Here is a 20,899-nt window from a genome sequence, read left to right as displayed (position 1 = left end):
GAAACGCCGGCCTCGGTGACAGGCTGACGAGGCCCGACCCGATCAGACGGCTTTGAAAGGAAATTCTGACAGGGCGGCGGAGGTAGGGAACGCAACACACACACACACACACACACACACACACACACACACACGAATGTGCAGACAAAATGGGAAATACAAAGATGCAGAAGTACACAGACAGAAACACACACATGTACACACATGCACGGAAAGATTAAGACACAAGATACACACTTGTGCGAGAATATTAATGTGTACCCATTTGCATACGAATTCAGCTAAACACATGTACAGTATGGAGACAAATATCAGCACACATAAAATCTGTTTTCAGGAAATAAACCAACTCTAAGCCAGGTTTGTGTTATCACAGTATCCCAGTGTGTTGTGCTAGTGAGGTTAGCTGAGCACCTGTCCTAATTTGCAGATCCTATCCCCTTTTAGCACCGCCCTGCTAATGATGGCACCTCAGTGTCCCTGAGCTGGGGGAATATGTAAAATAACACCCTCTTCACTCTGCTCAAGATGAGCCGTACCAGCCTATAAGCATGGCCTTATCAAAATGAAATTACAATATATGCTGATACCGTATTTCAGCAACCACCACCCCCCACCCCAATGCACCAACTCCCCCCACTCCAAATCCTCGCGTGTGCACTCCCACCGCCGCACGCCTGGTGAAATATTACAACCTTTCCCAAAGCAAAAGATATAAATCCGCATTGAGGAATTGCAAAAACAGCACAAAGCATTCCCAGGCTGGCCTCTATCTAGTGAGGCGCTTATGATTTAGCATTGCAGGTGTATCAAGAGCGCTCTCTCTCTCTTTCTCTCTCTCTTTGCCTGTGGCACACAGGCGAACGTGGTCGCGCGCCACCCGCTCAGCCGCAGTGCCCTGTTTCATTACTATCACCCAGAGGTTTTTTAATTGAGTCAGATCCAATTATGAGCCAGCAATTAGCTATTAATGTAATCAATTACTCCTCCATGCTTGTCACATCAGAATGTGATGCAGATGTGGAATGTGTGTATGGTGCATTCAGCGCATTACCAGCTTTATCACAGTCATGGTGGGGAAAGGGAAAAGCAGTCAGCTAAAAAAAAAAAAATTAATAAATTAAAAGAAATGAGAAGATGGCACCACTAACCCATATGAAGAAGCACCTTGCATACGATCTGATCCCAGCTGCATGTTGTCTGTGTCTCTCTGTGGATTTCATCTTCTTCAGTAGAGAAACAAGTTAGACTGCTCAGCCTTTCATACAAAAAGTAGAGCTGGACCAATAGTTTGGCATTGCAGCTGCTGATTTAAAGGGATAGTTTGACATTTTGGAAAATGTTTTTTCTTTCTTTTCAAGAGTCTGATTATAAAATCAATGCTGCTCTCATGCTGATATGATAAATATGAAGCTACATCCGGCTTGTCGCTACCGTGACCAGTGGAGACTCCAGGAAGTCACCCCCCATAAAACCACAAGTTGTCATTTTATACCTCAGCTAACATGTTAATTATTAACCTTAGGAGGTGCTGGTAGGTGTATTTTTTAAACTTTGGACACAGCAAAGCTAGCTGTTTCCCCCCGTTTGCAGTCTTTATGCTAAGCTAAGCTAACTAGCTCCTGGCTCCAGCTTCATATTTAGACATATAACAGATATGAGAGTGATATCAATCTTCTCATGTAACTCTTGGCCAGAAAGCAGTAACAGTAAGTGTATTTCCAACCATTCTGTTAAATTTAAGAAAGATATATTGGTATCAACATATATAAATCTGTTTACATGCACACAGGAAACCAGGTTACTTGGAGAAATCAGGTTTTGCAGGTAATCATACAACGTGTTTGCATCCACTGTGGTAACCTAGTTACTGTGAAATATCGATATACATGCTGCAGGTCAGTAATGAGATTTCTCTGCTACCCCCAACTTTACTTTAGAACCAAGGCTTACTTACTTTAATATTTTTTCCTTCCAGCACAAATGTGCCATTTTATAATAAGGTAACCTTTAGAGCTGGAAAGACTCATTATTCAGTTTGTTTTGATAATTGTCATTTTTAAAGCAAAAATGTCAAAAAGCCAAAATAGCTAATAATAAACTGAATGTCTTTGGGTTTTGAACTGCTATTTTGGACAAAATCTGAAACTCTAATGGAAACTTTTGACTGTTTTCTGACATTTTCAGACCAAAGGATTAATCAGTTAAGCAAGACAATAATCCTCAATGAAAATAAATATTAGTTGCAGCCATAGTGCCGGATATAAATTGTTTATGAGTTATAGTTAATTGGCTTTATTAATGTTAAATAATTTACTAATCCTTGATACGTCAGTTAAAAGCCATTAATATGACTACATTTTGGTTTGCCAGATCCAGATTGTGGAAAAATCCTTCTGGCTTGTGTTCATGCTTTGTATTTGGTAATAATGCGGTTATAAATGTTGGTAATCCATGAAAAAAAAGGGTTTTTTCACATTCTGATAAGCCATCATGTCTTCGATTATAAATGTGTAATTTCTAAAGGGTTTTAATCCATCCACTCTGCTGTATATTAGATATAATTTGAAGGGATTTTTCACAATCGGGCAACCCCAAAATTCTTAATAATGGCTTATAACTGATCTTCAATCATAAGTAAGCAATGAATAAGCCATTAGTTACAAGTTATAACTCTTTTATGAAGTGTGTCTTATTATTGTACCAATTTTTTAAACTCTGAAATACTGATGTCAGAATCAGCCTCAAAAATCTAGCACCAGCACAGCATTACAATAAGTCTAAATTAATTTTAGTGCAGCTATAGTGTTGTGCATGATACCATTCAAAGTAAATCAGAACAGTCTGACAAGTTGTTGCCACTTTTGTCCTGAAAAATGCATTATGAAGTTCAGTGTCTGCCATGGAATGCTCTTGTAATTTATATACATTTTTATACACTCTGTCAGTCACTGTGTAATATTTTCCATTTTCAGTCACAATGGCTTGTCTGTTGCTGCATGTTTTTAGCTGGTTTACATATCATGAGCTTTTGTGTGACACATAGTCCAGCGGCTACAGACTCAACCTTTCTAAATGACACAAATCTTACTCTGGAGGCACAACGTGTTGAATGAAAATGCATAGTTGAGCTGTTACAAACTCTCATATGCACTGGAAAATATTGAAAAATCTCAGCAAGAGAGACAAAGAAAGAAAGAGAGGGCCCTGACAGTCCAGGCAACCAGGCAAGTTAAACAGACACACATAATAGGATATTAAACTTTAACTACCCCATATTCATTCCAATCATCCAGGAGAGAAACGGCCCAAACTTCAGGCTCCAAATTTCATTTGTGTCTCATTGGAAAGGTTGAATTTATGAGGCCTTTTTGTTAACAGAGAGGTATGTGCCGGATTAAAAAGTTCTCCAGGCCTTTTTGCTCCAGTCTCTCTCTCTTAGTGACATATGTCTTCATTTGTGAAGGCTCAGCTCGTGCCAGGGTGGAACTTTTATTGGCAAGAGCCCGTTTCCCCCAGGAGAACTGTTAAGCAGTGCACAGGAAATAAAAAGGAATGCCAAGTTACTTCCCTAATGTCGTGAGTGATTTCATTACCTCAGACACTGGACTAATTTAGGGCAAGTGAAGGAATGGGATTTCAACATGCAAAACAGCAGACACTTACCCACCAGAAAACCGCAGAACTCTGAACTCATACAAAACTGCATTCATAAATGAAAACAAATGGGGATCTGAAACTGCAGAGAGGTACAATGGAAAATACACTTAACTGCCTCACATCCTGAAGGCAACTTCTCTTTGGAGTGAAGCCTGCTAAAAGGGCGATCAGTTAAAAACCATGCGATTGAGAGGGACTAGAGCAGGAGAGGAAGAAGAGGTGGTAAAATGAGATCTCATAGCAGGGCGGGCGTGAAGCTTAGATGATCCCATGATGAGCTGAGCGCTTGTCAGGATGGCGAGGTCGTCGCAAGCCAAGATCTCTCTCCTCTTAACTAACCTGCATCTTGACAAGGCAATCAAGTCCCTCCCCAAGTGTAATTAAATGATAAGTTCATATTTGAGGGACAATTGTGAGGCGGCCGGTCGGAGAGCGCTGTCACGGCGAGCCGCTGGCGTGACGAATACCCTTATTAGCAGCCACACTGCACCCTGTCAAGAAGAGGGCTAACCAGGAGTGTGTGTGGGAGAGGTAGTGAAGGTAACGCTGTCGTTACACACACACATCCTCCATCACATAAGAGCCAAATATGCACACGAATGAGTACACGTCACCGCACTATCGTTGAATAGACGCTCACATGCATGCGCCGTCGCCGGTGATCGTTTAAGATATGCCCACAAAGGGCAGATGGAGGTAAAGGGGACATGCACTCCAGCGTGTCAGCGCAACATGCATCTCCCTGTAAATCAATGAAAGATGATGTGAGCTCTGCGTCCCAGCTGTTTGATATGCAAACGGTTTTTCTATGCAAATTTGTCTCGACAGCTTTAGACACACAGAGCAGGAGAGTGGCTTCAAGGCCCAGGTGTGCCAAGGGAAGGAGGATAAAAAAAAATAAACATAAATGACAAACAGCCGATTTGGACAAGAGGTTTGTTTAAGCAGTGCTGCACCTATGATGTTTGCTCCCCCACTTGTCTCTTTTTTTCCCCTTGCATTCACCCTAATGCTGGGATCATCTCACAGAACAGCAAAAAGGTGCTTGGCAGACACAATGTACCTACAGCTATTATGAAAGGGTGAGCAAACATTACACTATTCACAAAATGCCTTCATCAAAAGAAAAAAACGCACCAGATAGCTTTTTGTGTTCTATTTTCTCTGTTGGTGTCTGTGTGTAAGATATATCCCCTCCCTTCCCTTTCATGGGGTGGATCTTGAAGTGTGTGCTCGCTTTAATCCTGTGTGTGCGGCTCGGTGTAGTGCAGGCCTGCTCTCGGCAGGACTCCCATTGTGGCGTTCGTTCATTGTGTCTGTGGGATAAAGCTGCCTCTGTTGTCTAGCCAGCTTCCTGCTTCAAACACCGCCTGGCTGCTCTGTGGAGATCTCCCTCCTCCCATCCGCTCTTTTTCTCTGTCTCTCTCTTTCTCTGTCTGTCATTCACCCTCTCATCTCAATTGTTTACCTCTGTCCTTTCAGTCTGTCTCGCTCTCTCTTACTTGATTCACAACTGCCCCTCCTCTCTTCCCGTCTTAAGAAAATAAACCTGCTCTTTCGAGCTCAAGCTGTACAGTGAGAGAGATGAGGGAGGAGCATGGGAGGGCTTTTTTTTTTTTTAAACAAGAGAGGAGTGGGTAAAGAGGTGAGGGGATGAAATGACACCAGCAGCCAAGGAAAACCAAAGACCAAAGAGGGGGAAATGAACTGACACATACGGCACACAAGCATGACTCACGTTTCATGATTGCTTTTCAATGCCCGAGTCATTTTTGAGCTGCCACTCGAGCTAATATACCAGCGCTAATGTTCAGCTGGGGAATAGCTGAGAAAGAACAGAAAGTGAGCATGTAACGCACACCATTAGAAACTTGGAAAAGTTGGAAACTCTCAAAATTCTCCACAGGTGATACTTTTCTCTCTGCCCATGACTTCTTGCAGCTGACCAAGTGGCACAGCAGTAAAGAAATGGGCTCCACTTCAGATTTCAGGTTAATAAATCATAGAGAGGAGAGGCTTGTTAAATTGAACTTTATATAACTTCTGTTTAAAGGTCAGCGTTCTCTTTTTCGGAGGTAATTTAAAGATTAGAGGAGTCAGTGTTTCCATCACACTCACACACACATACACACACACATTCAGGTGAGCATATGCACATACACTTATGGACATGCACATGCACACATACACATGTGCCATTCACATAAAGCAGCAGGTCTTAGATGAGAGAGCCCGAGGTGACACTTTTTAATCATTTCTTCGCCCGTGCAAACTAATCTTGGCGCCATTTGCACATACCTGAGCAAAGTCCAGCTTTAATTCCCATAGCAGCTAATGATAGAATTTCCATTCTTGTCTTTGAATCAAGGCCTTGTTTGACAGATTAGAATGTCATTAAAAGCTGCCCATGCTGAGAAGCTCCAGATGTTATCATTGATTGGTGTGTGGGCTGGCTAAAGAAATTCTCATCAGTAGCTAACTTGTTGGAAACTTAAACTTACTTAAAGGTATACTCTGATTTTGTTGTTGTACACAGCAGCACCCGCAAAATGTCTGCCCAACTCACTTTTTATTATTTGAAACTGAACACAATTCAACTGAATGAGTTTCAAATGGACTGACATAGAAATGAAAGCAAACAAAACGCAGACATTCATTAAAAAAGTCAAGGTGTTCTGAAAGTTCTGAAATGATAAAAATGTCAAAGTAAATGCAGTGACTCAAAGTGAAATTATCTCACCCTTTTCTCCAAGATTTTTGTTCTAGTTAGCATGAAACTTAGTTATATCACTGCAAAATGTAATGAATCAACAGATAGGTTCGTGAACCCATGAAAATGACATTACTTGAAATTGATGCAGAAGTTTTTTATTAGAAGGGTTGTGCCTCCAATTTAGGGACAAGATGGGCTTTATTTTTTAATTGGTTGGAGTTTGACGCACTTTTCTAGGCTTGCATGAATAAACCCCCAAAAAATACATGTAGCTTGGGCTGTGCCATGACTTTTACAGGGTATGAAGTCGGAACTTCAGCTCACATGACACCTTCTGGCTCAGACAGACATTTTGCCTTACACGTCCAAGAAAAAATCATCACACATGTTCAGAGTCAATCACCTTCTACAAATTCTACAAATTTTGAACAAATATATCATAAAAGCTATAAAGTGCAGTCTTTCTGTGTCATTCAATGCAAACTGATCATGTTGCACTGCTGTACTGCTATCAAGGCCCTGGATGGCTATTAGAGGGAATCTGGAAATGTTAGTCACTCAAGTAGAATGTTGAAATAAAAAACCCACTGATGGAAAGGCAGTCATCTTTGTGAATTATCAGGTGTCAGGTAATGTAAAAACAACAAAAAAAACATGAATTACCCTAATAGAATTGGGGTGATTTCCATTAAAGTTGATACAACCCATGTTAAAGGTACATGGAGAGTTCCCAGATGCTATACAAAGCAGTCGCTCCAGCATCACTATTGTTGCTCTGACGTGTCCTGGATCAGGGATGGAGGGGATTTTTTCAGCCTATATGCTGCCGGAGAAACTTTCAATGGAATGAATTGGGATGTCATTTTTAGATTCTCCAGCTATTGTTTATTCATGGCATGTGTTAGCACTGATGTACTGATGCACATAGTGATGTACTGATGACAGATTTGGGTAGATTTGATTTTAGTCTAAACAGCTTTAGTATGTTCAGTAGTATAATTGGCTGCTCACACAAATATGAATTCAGAGAGAGTTGTGATTAAATAAATATAAAACTGTATTACCCAATGATCATAAATTCTGTAATGACAGCTTGCATCTTTATAATGCGTTTGGCAGCAAAGACTAAAGGGAAACTACAGTTTATTACAACATGGGTTTTATTTTAATCACTCTGGCCACGGTAACATGGTACTTACCAAAGCTATTACTGAGATCTCAGAACACAGCAATATAAATAAAAAACAGGTCCAACTGGGCAACAAACACACGCAATCAGATGATCATACAGGCAGTAAACATGTTCAGCCAGATTACTTAAACCACTTTTTGGAGAATAAAACTGAAAGTAAGCACATCTGTAATGTTGCTTAAAAAAACCTTTTTGCTCTAGATTACTGTGAGTGTGCTTGCTACTGGAAGTTGGGTCAAAGTATAGCCAGGAAATTGGGATGAAAGTTGTGATGGATGTTTACAACAGATTGGGTTAATTGGGTAATTTTAACCACTTGTCCTTATTTTCTCTTCCAAATAAATTCGACTAATCTGGGTGTTTGTTTTCTACCTGTATGATCAGGTAGCTTGTTGTCTTTCTGGACCTATGATTAGCACTCACCATGGTTTATGATCTTGGCAATTGCTTTGGTGAGTACAATGTTATCATACCTGATAGAACAGATGGCCAAAGCTATAAAACCTTCCCTTGTCTCGGTGTTCCATACAGTAGGACAAGATCATCATGACCATGATTTGTGTAGTCCTTTAGTTTGCTTACAAAACTATGAGATAAGTTAAACAGTAAACTTTAAAAATTACTTTGGACTTTGCAGTCACTTAATTAAATGGTTCCTCAGGATCCAGAGTATCTTTGGCTTTCTACCCTGTGAGCGAGTTATGTGCATTCTTCTGGCATGCCAGGTGTGAATCAGTCCCCGATGGCTGGATGACTTCTAGATGACAAGAAGGAAAACCAGAGAGTGGAGAGTTAGAGCGCAGATGTCCATCAGAGTAATACTTTAAAAAGCACATCTCTCCTCCTCTCCCCCTCTCTCCTCTTCCTCCTCTCAGAGAGGCCTGTCACATGCACTTTGCACTGATGGCTGACGGATCGGGCCAAGACACTCGTCTCAGGGCACTCCTCTATATATCGTTAATTTAATGCATGATGACGTGGCCAATTACAGAAGGCCTGCACGCTCAAATAGCATGTCAAAACCTGTGTATCAATCTATTAGGTCCTGTCTCCTTGCACATTACAAGGCACCTTAAAGCCCATCCCTGCTGCTGGAGGAAAGTGCTGACCTCATGGGAAACAGGCCTCTGATCCTCTCTCTGGCCTTTTAAAGTATATAAAAACAAACATAAGAGGCCTTAAGCTGGCATTAAAGTGAGATCAGGGGTAGGAGAAAGAAATCTATGGCTGTGTATATGCATGGATATGTAAGCATTTATTCAAAGAGCAGTGTTACTGTCATGCAAGATGCTTTTTACCTTTTAGTGTTTGAAGATCACTAAGTTGGCATGGACCGTGGTAATGGGAAGGGGTTTGTTGGTGCACTGCACTGATATTGCCTCTCTCTGAAACTTCTCCTTTGTCTCTATCTCCCTCCTTCCCTCTCTCTTTCCTTGCCTCCCTCCCTCCCCGTGGGAGTTTGTTGCTGACAGGAGGGGCTGTGAAGTTTGACTGGCTCAGCTCAGGCTTTGATGCTGTCACTTCCCATCCACTCAGAGAGTTCAAGGCCATCAAGCTCTTGCAAATGAGCAGGCACCGGTGCAGGGAGATGTACTGAGTGGTGAGGCCAGGGGCATCTTGTCCGTCCCCATGCCCAGTGCAATGCCTCTACACTTTCTCAGCTACAGGGAGATGGTGTGCTGCAACCAGCCATGTGCCCACAACAATGTATGATGCATTCAGCAAGAAAGAAGGTTTACAGACTGCAGGTAGATAGGTTTGCAAACTGTATCAGCCTCTAGAGTTCTTTTTACATAATGTTCCATTAGGTCAGATTTTGTCAGAGACAACTTGACATGTTAAAGTGAGCAATTCAAGTAGCCTATTGACGCTCGTGGACTTTTCAGGTATGAAATAATGAAACTGTAACACAACATTTGTGTACCAAAAGTAGTCCACAGATCATTTCTGACCATTGTCATGACAGCACACATATATACGTATATCTTGGAGTTGATAAGATAGGCTTATCAACTCCAAATCATACTTATCCTAAAGCTGTGTCTATGATTTAATTTAATTGAAGTATAGAGACAAGAAAAATTGATTGATTGATTGGATTAAAATAACAGAAAGAACTGGAATTCCTGCTAAGTTATGAGCTTGGTTGTATGTACCATATGTTGCTATTTAGCAAGCAAGCTAGACCTAACAAACAGTCTGTGTTTTTTTACATGTTTGTACCATAAGTTGCTAGATAGAGCTAAAAGTCAGTGTTTGTGGCAACTAAATATCGACTGCAAAAGAAAGAGTGTGGAAGAGAGTGGACACACCTTTAAATACTTTTAGAGCGTATTTCTCCGTGCTTTAAGGGGGACCTATAATGCTCATTTCCAGCTCTATATTTTATTTTTGGACTTCACTAGTGTAGGGAAGGGAATCGAGAACTGGTTGCAGTTGAGAACCAGTTCCAAATTGTCCAATCCATCGGAATCGTATGCCTCCGAGGTTATCAATTCCTCTTATCAATGCCCTGGCATGTGATTATGATGGAACGAAAAAGGTAGAACTCACTGCAAGGGAAGTGCAGCCTCTGGACTGCCTACACACTAAAGTTATCTTCAGCTATCTTGTAATTCATCTTCAAAAAGACAGCAGTTGCAAACATGTTTTGATTTAATGATTAAACATTACCTTTGCAAGAGGAATGTGAAGTATACTCCAACTCACCCAGAGACTAACATTAGCGGAGCGGAGCAGAGCAGCGATCAGCAGTAACAAACGAGACCGGCTGACTCACACACACTGCAGCATTAAGCAACTTAAACCAACTCAGAGGTGAACCATATCAGCGTTGTGTTAACTTACCGCTGATGCAAACCCTACATTTTCTGCTTTACTACTTCAAATTAAAAGCTTTTAAATGATGAATAACAGGAGTGTTTCATTGTGAAGAATTAACAGGAAATGAAACGTGTTCCTTGCTGAATTAGCAGACCTTCGTTAGCGGCACTAAAAACCGGTCAACACAACAAGATATGGAGATATTTGGAGCTTTTTGTTCAGCGGATCAGTTAGAAATAATGCAGGGATGAATAGTACAAGCAGAAGCAGCCACAGCAATGATGATATTTGATGAAGAGTTGCAGATGACCAGTACACCTCCAACAGGTAAAGTACTTATTTTACTTTGTCGTGCTGTGCAATGGAAAAACAATCACAGCGTGCCAGCATGACTCAAGTCATGGCTCAGGGTGAGTACCCCCAAAACAATGGAAAAATGCCATGATGTTAGCAGAGCAGAGCAGTGAACTCACACACTGTGAGTGGATCAGATGGCCATATAAAGAAATCCGTCACAAGGTGACATCAGCTCAGGCTGAAAGTTGAAAAAACCATTGGAAGCTGAGTGTTCAGAACAGTCTGAAGCCAGTGCTTTTTGCTCACAGAGATTATTTCTACATATGTTAACCTCATTATTTGACACTTTGGCCATGTTTAATATGAACATTGGACATTGTAACATCATATTGTATATATGACTGAAAATAAGGAAAAGCATAATAGGTCCCCTTTAAATGACAATGTCATACTACAGTCCTACAAATTAAATGCATGCCTTTTCAATGTGAATTTGGTGTCATCAAAAAATACCTCGCTGACTTTGTTCTTTGGTCACATAATAACTTTGCAACTTTAACTTGGCTCTACTTTGTTATACCTCAAAAGATAAAGCTTGTAACAGACTCACAACTTCCCTACCCCATCACTTTAGCACAGCAATATGCCTAAAAAAAACTACATTACCTGAATATGTATGACAATTTCAGCATAGCTACAGTACACTCTACTCATTTACTTCCCCCAATATCATCTACAGAAGCTATAGGCAAAGACAGTCCTATGTGCATGTGAATGTGTGTTTGTGTGCGTGACTCTTCTGCAGTTTGCAGTGGTGTTATGTAAAAGATCCAGTAGGGTTTTGGAAGCTGTGTTCTACCTTGTTGTCTGCTCTACACAGCTGACAGATACAGTGATAAGAAGGGAAAGTGTGTGTTTGTGCAAGTGTGTGTTCCGAACAGTAGTGTGGTTGCATGATCTCCAAATCACAATATGTGTGTGTTTGTCTTTGTGAGTTAAAACGGAGTGTGACTAATGATAATTCTATAGTACGCTGTGTGTGTGTTTGAGAAAACCAGAATATTCAGCGTGTGTGTGTGTCCCTGTATGTGTGAGCGACAGGGACGGGCGCTGATCTCTGGAGTGACAGGGCTAATCTCCCCAGTTACTGTCCCGCTCTCCTTGTCCTGTCGTGCTCCAAGTGGCTCTCTGATCAGCTCGCATTAAAGCTAAACACTTTGACTGATTTGGAGGAAAATCAAAATCAATTTGCACCAGGGCCCTCTATTCGGAGCCGTCCCCCCCGGGCCCTGGAGCTTGTCACATCCTCTCGGTGTGGAATTGACGTTTTGACACGCAAAGTTAGATTAAAAAAGAGACAGAGAGAGAGGGAGAGAGAGAAAGAGAGAGAGAAAGGGAATGAAGTTGAGCTTTCCTCCTGCCCACTTCCATCATTTCCCAAACCAGCCATGAGATCAAGGTAGCCTGGAACATGTCACCGCTGAACAGGTTCAATCATGGGATGTCAATCAGCACTGGCTGGCTCAAAGCTACCTGGTAGCTTGGCATCCCATTATGTAAGTGTTAGCGTATGGTGGTTTTTGAGCAGGTCCCATGATATTTAGAGGAAAACGGCGAATGGACTCACGAACTGATGAACAAATTAAATTGGCGACTGACAGACGCAGAGACCAAAAGATGGCTTGGGGACAAGCTGACTGACAGGTTTGATTGAAAGCAGGGCCACAGAGGAGTGACAGGCCGACAGACAAATGGAGTGTGACAAGCTAAAGCTGGTGTGTAACACCGAACACCATCAGCCATAAGGCGACGGCGATGCAACAATTGTGGCGTTTGATGGACAGAGGGTTGTCACGGCAAGTAAAAGTAGCGAAGGGTGATTGGCACAGGGGGTCTTATCTAAGAGTTTTTCCTCTGTTTTAACATTTGCGTGTGTGTGTGTGTGTGTGTGTGTGTGTGTGTGTCTGTGCGCGTGACAAGAGCAGCAGTGTGGAGCGGAGAGGAAGGGGGGCATATTGAATTAAAGTGACAAAAAGTGGGGATGTAAGATGAGGGAGAAAGAGAGAGGAAGCCAGGAGAAAGAGAGATCAGGTCATGTGGAGGTGAGTGGCCTTATCACACACACACACACACAGAGGATGTGGTCCATTTGCAGTGACATGCGTAGTGATATCTCAGCTGGCGTCGGCGGGGAGACGGGCTGTTTGTCGGCCTTGACAGTTTTGGGTGGGCTCAGTGCATCACACCAGCTCCTCCACTGTGAACTCTGCCGAACAAACGTCAATCTCCTGCTGTCTTATGGGGATTTCAAACTTAAACAAAACAGGGAGGGCAGAGATAGAAATAAAGGAAGATGAAAGAAGAAAGTCTAGAACTGATATGAATCTACAGTGCTTGCTTACAAACCCTGGCAACGTGTGATTTAGGTTTGCTTCATGATCCTCATCTGTTTTTTTTCTCTGTGTAATCTCCTGCACTTGTAACGAATTGAGATACGGCCGTGACTTGTTTGTAAAACAAGCTGTTTTATGTGTTAATGCATAAACACATGGATCAACTTCACTTGATTTTCAGGCATCATCGGCTCCTGATAACTGCAGGGTTTCAGACCACCCCCATTTAATTAGCTTGATTATATTGTTAGGTTTTTTACTTGCCGACATAACCATAGCCGCTCTTTTAATTAGAATTAATTGCGCTCTAAGTGGAGGTCTTTCAATGAACATTAATATAAATTGTTAACTAATTAATCATCCTGTTGCTGACTCTTCCCCGTTGTTAACGCTTATCATGACCTCAATGAGTCTCTGGTTCCTGCTGAGGATCTAAAATTTTCACCAGCGATTTCAAAACTGACCAACTGACAGAAAAACCATGTGCCTTCCAATTTCCTATTGGTATTCATTAGGGTCAGTCCTTGACCTCTCGGCTGATATGATATCATGGTCAGTGTGCAAGCGAGTGTATCAGGCGTGTCACGGTGATGACATTACAGGCTAGTCACGCTCACTAATGGGTAACTGCTCTGACGTCCAGTGCCATCACGTGGTTCAACCCCACGATGTCACAGTGCTGACAGGCCTATTAGCCAGGGTAGATGGGGGGGATGGGGCGTTGACATAGATAGCCCCTGACAAGGGGAGATGTAGGAGAGAGTAGGGTCTGTTGACACAGATAGCCCCTGATAGGAACAAAATGGTGGGGGGGGGATATAAAGTAAATGTAAGAGAAGCAGCATACTGTAAGGAAGAGTGCTGTCTGTTGACTTCCAAACATGTAGGAGGTCATGGTGTTTGTGTGAATCTGAGGCATTTTCATCCCTCAGTGCATGCACAAGATATAAATGCATAGAACCATCTTATTCTGAACCTGGCCTACCCCCTTATCAAAAACAATGGATCCCAGCAAGGTTTCTAAAAATGGAAAGCTAATTTATGACTACAGCAGGGCAATATCTATCATATGAAAGCACTGCTATGTTAGCAGAAATGAATTTACACAACTTTTTCAACTATTTGCATTATTATTTTACATAAAAGAACTTAGTATTTGCTGATAAATGTTGAGACCCAGAACAAGTTCAGAAATTGCAGAGTTATTCTAAGAAGGAATAAACCAAAACAGTAAGCTATCACAGTGTTGAAGGGGTGGACTTGGGATAATAGAGTACCTTGCTGAACCTTCAGGAGGGATGTGTCCCATTGATCACCACAAGGAGATACCCACACTCTCACATTCATATCTTTAACATTTAGATTAGTTGCTGCCTGTCTGATGGCCTACTGTGTGACAGACAAAATATTTAGACATTACAGATCTAAATGAAGAGATAAATTATTCTAGCATAGTAGCACTGGCACATTTAGAAATACACTGTCAGAGTAGGGGACAGCAAAACTGTAGTGGTTAATGCAGATGTCTGTAATTTAACAGAGAGTAACAAATGATTAAAGTTTACTCAAAGTAAGTCAGCGTAAGGATTAAATGCAAATTTTAGCAGAGTTCAGTTCTTCACATGAAATAAATAACCTATAAAGTTGTGTCTAAACATTAGAATAACTTTCCTTTTATTTGAATAAGTTTGCCAGATTTTTCTGTTCTATGGGTCCTGATTTCAACAAACATTTATATCCTTTGCCAATTACTCTGCAATGATGCTAGGAAATCCTTAAACAACGTAAAATTGCCATTTGGCAAATTTGGACGCAACATTTATTATACTGGGGTGCATGTAGCCGTGGTCATTAAGTTCCTGATCCTGTGCTGTCGACAACAAGGGAGCTGTCCAAGGTACCAACTCCGCATCGGACCGGTTCATTCCAGACAATGACTTACAGTACCATGTCTAATCACCAGTTTGGAAGGATATACATATAATGAAGCAATGCCTGTGAGCTAGTTCAGGCAGCCCAACTTGAGCTGCTGCTCCACTCACATGCCATACTCTCCTCACTGTAACATATATTCAGCGCACCCTTATAATCATGGCACCGTATTTAAGCCGCCCGTACTCTGTTCACAGGCCCAATCCCAATGTCCACACTCACAAACTCAGACTTTGATGCATGTTTCTGTTAAGTCCACAAGGGCTTAGGGCTGTCCCACTGTCAAATCGTCAAGTGCATGAGGACTCCTTGAAGACTTTTTGATCCCTAAATGCACACTTTCTGTAAGTCTGCATTTCTGCAGACTTTGCCGGAGGGAATTACCCACAGTTCGTAGCGTTATGACGTTAAATACATGGTTACCAGTGGAAGCCCGGAAGTATTAAAATTTAAAAAAAAAAAAGATTATATACCATTTTGAGCCATTGCAGCCTCTCACACTAAAGCACTAAACAGGTGACGTCAATTAGGTCCATGAAGGTTCAGGGCTTAGGCCTTAGGGGGGACATTGAGATTGGGCCACACTTTGCTGCATGGCTGCTGCCACACTGCTCAAATGCTTGCTTGCTGCCATTGCTGCTGCCGCCATTCATATAGCGTTTCAAAAGCAAATTCACTAGATATCAGCCTTTTCGTATCAACTTTGGGGGGTTTGAGGAAGGAATCATGTTTACGTTGTGTCCCCCTACTGCTTCTTCCGGCATTAGGCTGGCATTACCTGGAGATTCTGATCAGCAGTCGTTCATCTTTTCAGTTGCGGGAAACAATGTGTACTTAAGGGGCTGAGGCTAGAGCTTCAGCCTGCAGTGGTTCTGGATTGGCTTTAAAGTGTTTGCTCCTCGGCCGATAGCAGGGATCACCGCTTCAGTCACTGAGCTAAGTTTTGCCACTTGCGCTTACATGCATGTACAGTAAATCCAAACATAGTTAGTACTTGCTGCGATCTACTGCTCTGGGGATCAGCAGTGCTCTTCAGTGCGAGCATTTCACTGTCAGTGGAATACTTGAGTATGTAAATATTAAGTATTTATGTGTTCTGGGACTTGGATTTAACACCCAAATTTTGTAGGCTGCGTCGCTGTCTGTTATCAAACCTTTAATTTTCCTGTTATCAGCCACATGAGTTAGCTGACTGCAATGAAGCAACACCTTCGAGCTAGTCCAGGCAGCCCAACTCAAGCTGCCGCTTCACTCACATGCCATACTCCCCTCATTGTAACATATATCCAACGCACCCTTATAATCATGGCACCGTGTTTAAGCCGTCAGTGCTCTGCTCTTTGCTGCCTGCCTGCTGCCACACCACTCACATGTTTGCTTGCTGGCATTGCTGCTGCTATTCATATAGCATTTTAAAAGCCCCACCTCCACACCAGCATCCACCTGTAGGCTCTGAGTTAGTATTGTCAATCCCCACTCCCTACTGTGTGAGATCAATGTTTCCTTGTGAGAGGGACGAGGTCAGAGTCTAGACACCAAACACTAATGCTGTACATACAGTATTCTACATTTAAATAAAAATCTACACCACATGAGTTGGCTGACTGAACTCTGCTAGTTTCACCTGTTTGTCGAGCCTTGAGTTCAGATTCCCTTCATCAGATAACCATGCAAACAGAGTTTGACAGTGTTCAGATGGAAAACTGAACACTGCGTTAAAACAGCACAAGGGGCTGCAGTAGTGGGGGCGTGTTTGAGGCACTGGTGAGACTATGAAATGTGATCCAGGAAGTTGAGTTGGAGCTACAGATTATTGCATTTAAAGGCTTGTCAGAGGCCAAAACATTGCACAGTGGTTTGTAATGCTAACAAACAGGATTTTACAAATCTGCAAAGTTATCACAGCAGCAACTGTTTTATCTTTCGTCATGATGATCGTGAGGTAAACGGCCTTCACATTACATCTGCACTTGCATGTATGTGATTGGCCAGCACAGTGCATTGCCGGATGACGTCGGGTTGTGTTGCAGCTAAAGTTGAGTCCAGTTCAACTTTTTTGCTGAACACTTTTTTATTAACTATCAGTAACAAATTGTGACATGTAAGTTGGTGTATGCAGGTGTATACAGATGTAATTCGTTTGAACTGCATGATTATAACACAGCGGCAGTGAAGGGATGTGTATCATTCACAGAAAATGTCTCGTTTGTGTTCATGTTCAGCAACAGTGAAAAGCAGCTGTGAGCACGGTACCAAAGCTTTGGATCCATCCTGTAGGTCCTATGGGCCACTGCTTCAGCCCTGAATGTTTTAGCATAGCCTTGCATATTTCTGCTCCTCAAAACTGGTATTTTAATGTAACAGAGCAGAACTGTGGAGCATCAGAGGGATGGGGAAAAATATGGCGCTACACATAACAAGACGCACACATGCCGTGGATGCATTATAAGATCAGTAAAGTTATTTCTATAGTGAGTGGAGCAGTTTCTGCAGCTGCCTCCAGTGTTTATAATGATACACACGTGGCACTGCAGCGGCAACTTCATTAACACCAGATCAGTCAGAATCTGACGGTAATTAATGTTTTTTGTTCTGCTACACATCTACACAGGTCAGCTGTTACACACAGATTGCAGCTTTATACAGTGGAATTGTTTGCCCTTATGGATAAATTCTGAGCTTTTATTAAATTTATTTCAAGTAGCTACAAGTCCAAGAAAGCCTACCGCCCCATACCCAAGGGTTGTACTCTTTTTCTAAAAGGTACTCACTTCATTTTAAAGGAATATCGCTAGTAATCATGCATAAGCAAACGGGTTCTGATATTTACATGCATTTATTTCTTCCCAAGCTCCCCACTCACCGACAGTAAATGAAAAATTGTTTCCTATGTAGCCTAACTGTGCTGGATGAAATTGAGCATGAATATCATTGATAAAGTGTCTTTCATTTGTTCCCTCAATATTCAGTGTTAAGCCAATTCCAAAACAGTTTGGATGTGTATCATTCACAGAAAACCTCCTGCATCTTGTTTGTGTTCATGTTTACAGCAACAGTGAACACATCAGCCGTGAGTGCGGTGCCAAAGCTTTGGGTCTGTCCTGTAGGTCCTGGGGGCTGCTACTTCTCTGAAAATACACACTCTCTCTGGAGTTTTTTGCCCTTAATCCACGATCTGAAACATAATATTTCCCTGACCCTAACCAAGTGGTTTGTGTGCCTATCCTAACCAGACCTTTACCACACCAGCACGTCAAAATACAAGATTTTAAGGGCAAAAGACAACAGAGGTAGCCTAAACATAAATAATGTGTGTTATTATTGGATATCAGACACTGATAATGTTTATTACCTGATAAAACAGACTTTTTATATATTACTGAGTATATTACTTCTGCTAAATTCGGCATCATGTTTCACTCTGATTTAATAAATTAGCAGTTATAAAAATGTGTAAACTGCGTCGTTAAGGCAGACAATCATTATCTGGGAAACACCACTTTTATTCACTTCACATGGAGCTAAAATGAATACTGAATTCATAGAATGAGTTAGTGCCTGTTTATGAGAAATCATAAATGATCTTTTAGAAGAAGTAGATGTTTACCAGTAAGCTCAGCGCCATTAAATTTAATATGTTAACGGAGGTTTTCCTCCAACAGTAGAAAACAGTTGAAGACTTTATCTAATGACATTTAAACAACATTTAACCGATAAAAATGTTTAATGTTACATACGTTTTGAATGCAGGACTTTTATTTTCATTAAGTTCTTTCACAATATCACACTCAACGTCACAAACTGAAATGGCTGGAAGGACACTAATCATCACTTAGCATAATGCAACAACATTTTAATACAATGGGAAATCTCATAGAAAAATGGCAAAGCTAGCAGCAAGATGCAAGGCTGAGTGGCGGTGCCCTATCCAGCTCTTACTATACATCCATGATAGCTCACAGTCAGTTAGTTTCTTCTGCAGTTGTTTCACTTCTGGTGGAGTTATCGAGCAGAAACGCAGACAGCGACACTCTGCCATTGCAACTACATTGTGGTCAGAGAAGGTATTACTCTTAAGTCCTGTCAGCAGGATTCAAGCACTCTGCTGCCACCTAGCATCTATAATTATCTAGTGCAGCCCCCTCTTTTACCGCCGCGACAGCACCGTGGTAACGTGGCGGTAAAGTGAACAAATTAAACGAATGACATCTGTATGCCTGGGTTGGATGATTTAGCTTCACAGGTTGACAGCAAGTTTAAAAGTGACTATTATACAGAGGGAATAACACAATTTTTTGTCTCTTGTGTTACTCATTACTAGCAGAATAAATCATATTACTGTAACAAACATTTCACCAGTGAACAGTGAAGTGAGATGGAGGCGAAGGTAGGCAATATGCTGTGGTGTAGTTTTCACTGACTACAAAGCACAAGAGGATGTAAGAGATCAGAACTGCAGCCGTAAGCTAGAGGCTGGTGATTTAAGGAAGAGACGGGTGTGTTGAAACAGAGAGCTCTCAAGCAATAACATATGAACTGTTCAGTCTAGGCGAGGGGGGAGAGAGAAATGGAAAGAAGGCAGTGTTCCTTTGCAGATATGCCAAATGTCTAGGATAATGGTGTGACATACCCGTAATGCACTTGGGGCTTCAGGTTAGGCGAGATGACACTATCTCAATCATGCTCCACCGACACAAACACTCAGATGTTCCCCAGCTGGCCCAGAATGACAGCAAGGTTAGAGTACACACACACACACACACACACACACACACACACACACACACACACACAGTTGATGGTTGTAGCACACGTTCAGTCCCCTCCCCCTCTCATTCATTGGGATGCGTTGCACTGCATGGTGATGATCGAAAACGACCAGGACCTAATAAGAGCGGCAGCTAAATGACACACTTCATCTCTGTTGCTCATCTCAACATTGCTTTCCACCCACATGTGGATCTGTTCAACTGCATTATAGTCTCAGCACTGGACTGTGTATGCTGAATAGTTTCCAGAAAACGGTTTATATCTCATGTTTTTTAAGGCTTATTTCTCAGTATCTCAAATTTGATGTAGAGAATGGAAATTCCACCATTTGAAGAAAATCTGACACACGTTCACTATGGGATATGAAACGCTATTTGAGACATTTTTCATAAGCAGACAGAGTGGATGGTACTATAAATACACCAAAACTCAATTGCCTGTTCACTTAATTACTGTTACTGACACTTGTGCCCAGCTGTCAAACCCCCATGTCACCGATCCAGTTTACAGTGATAATGGTGGCATATTTACCACTCAGACTTCCTAGCAATTTTTAATTTGGGAGGTTCTGAGTTAGACAAAAACAGGTTTCACAGCCAGCAGCCGTCGATTTTGGAAGATTTTATGAGCTGTAGCTAGCTATCACCACCAATCTGTGGAGTTAATGTTAATTTAGGCTAATGTTAGCGCCATGATTTGTACTAAAATGCTGTCTGCGGTTTACTTTTTAATGTCCCAAACTGACTCAATTCAAAATGAGAATCTTTTTTAAGGGGTCTTAAATATGTACTTTATGGCTACATATATGATATGATGCTAAAAAAAAAAAGAGGCTAAAGCTACATGTTCAAGGCAAAAAGTCAGCATTTTTCACCAGGTTATGATGTAGAAGATATATAAACAGAATTGTTCTTGGAATAATAATAATAATAACAATAATAATAATAATAAAAATAATAATGATAATAATAATAAACTTTATTTACACAGCACCTTCCAAATCATAGGTACAAAGTGCTTTACAATGATAATAATTTCAAAAAACACATTATAAGACACAAAGGGAGTAAAACACGAAATTAAAAATTTAAAAATAATAAACATGAGATTAAAAACAAA

At 41.4% G+C, this 20,899-nt stretch overlaps 1 long non-coding RNA gene across 1 annotated transcript in view; it reads left to right on the top strand.

Annotated features, from left to right (window-relative positions):
• Positions 1-20,899, top strand: part of LOC121902395 — a 41,438-nt gene continuing 20,539 nt past the window's right edge. Inside the window, exon 1 of the long non-coding RNA XR_006097530.1 lies at positions 1-82. This is a non-coding gene — a long non-coding RNA (uncharacterized LOC121902395). The remainder of the gene's footprint in view (positions 83-20,899) is intronic.

The sequence above is a fragment of the Thunnus maccoyii genome, chromosome 1 (genome assembly GCF_910596095.1).
Source record: "Thunnus maccoyii chromosome 1, fThuMac1.1, whole genome shotgun sequence".
Taxonomy (NCBI): domain Eukaryota; kingdom Metazoa; phylum Chordata; class Actinopteri; order Scombriformes; family Scombridae; genus Thunnus; species Thunnus maccoyii.
The sequence above is the reverse complement of the archived record's forward strand: the minus strand, read 5'-3'. Positions and strand labels throughout refer to the sequence as shown.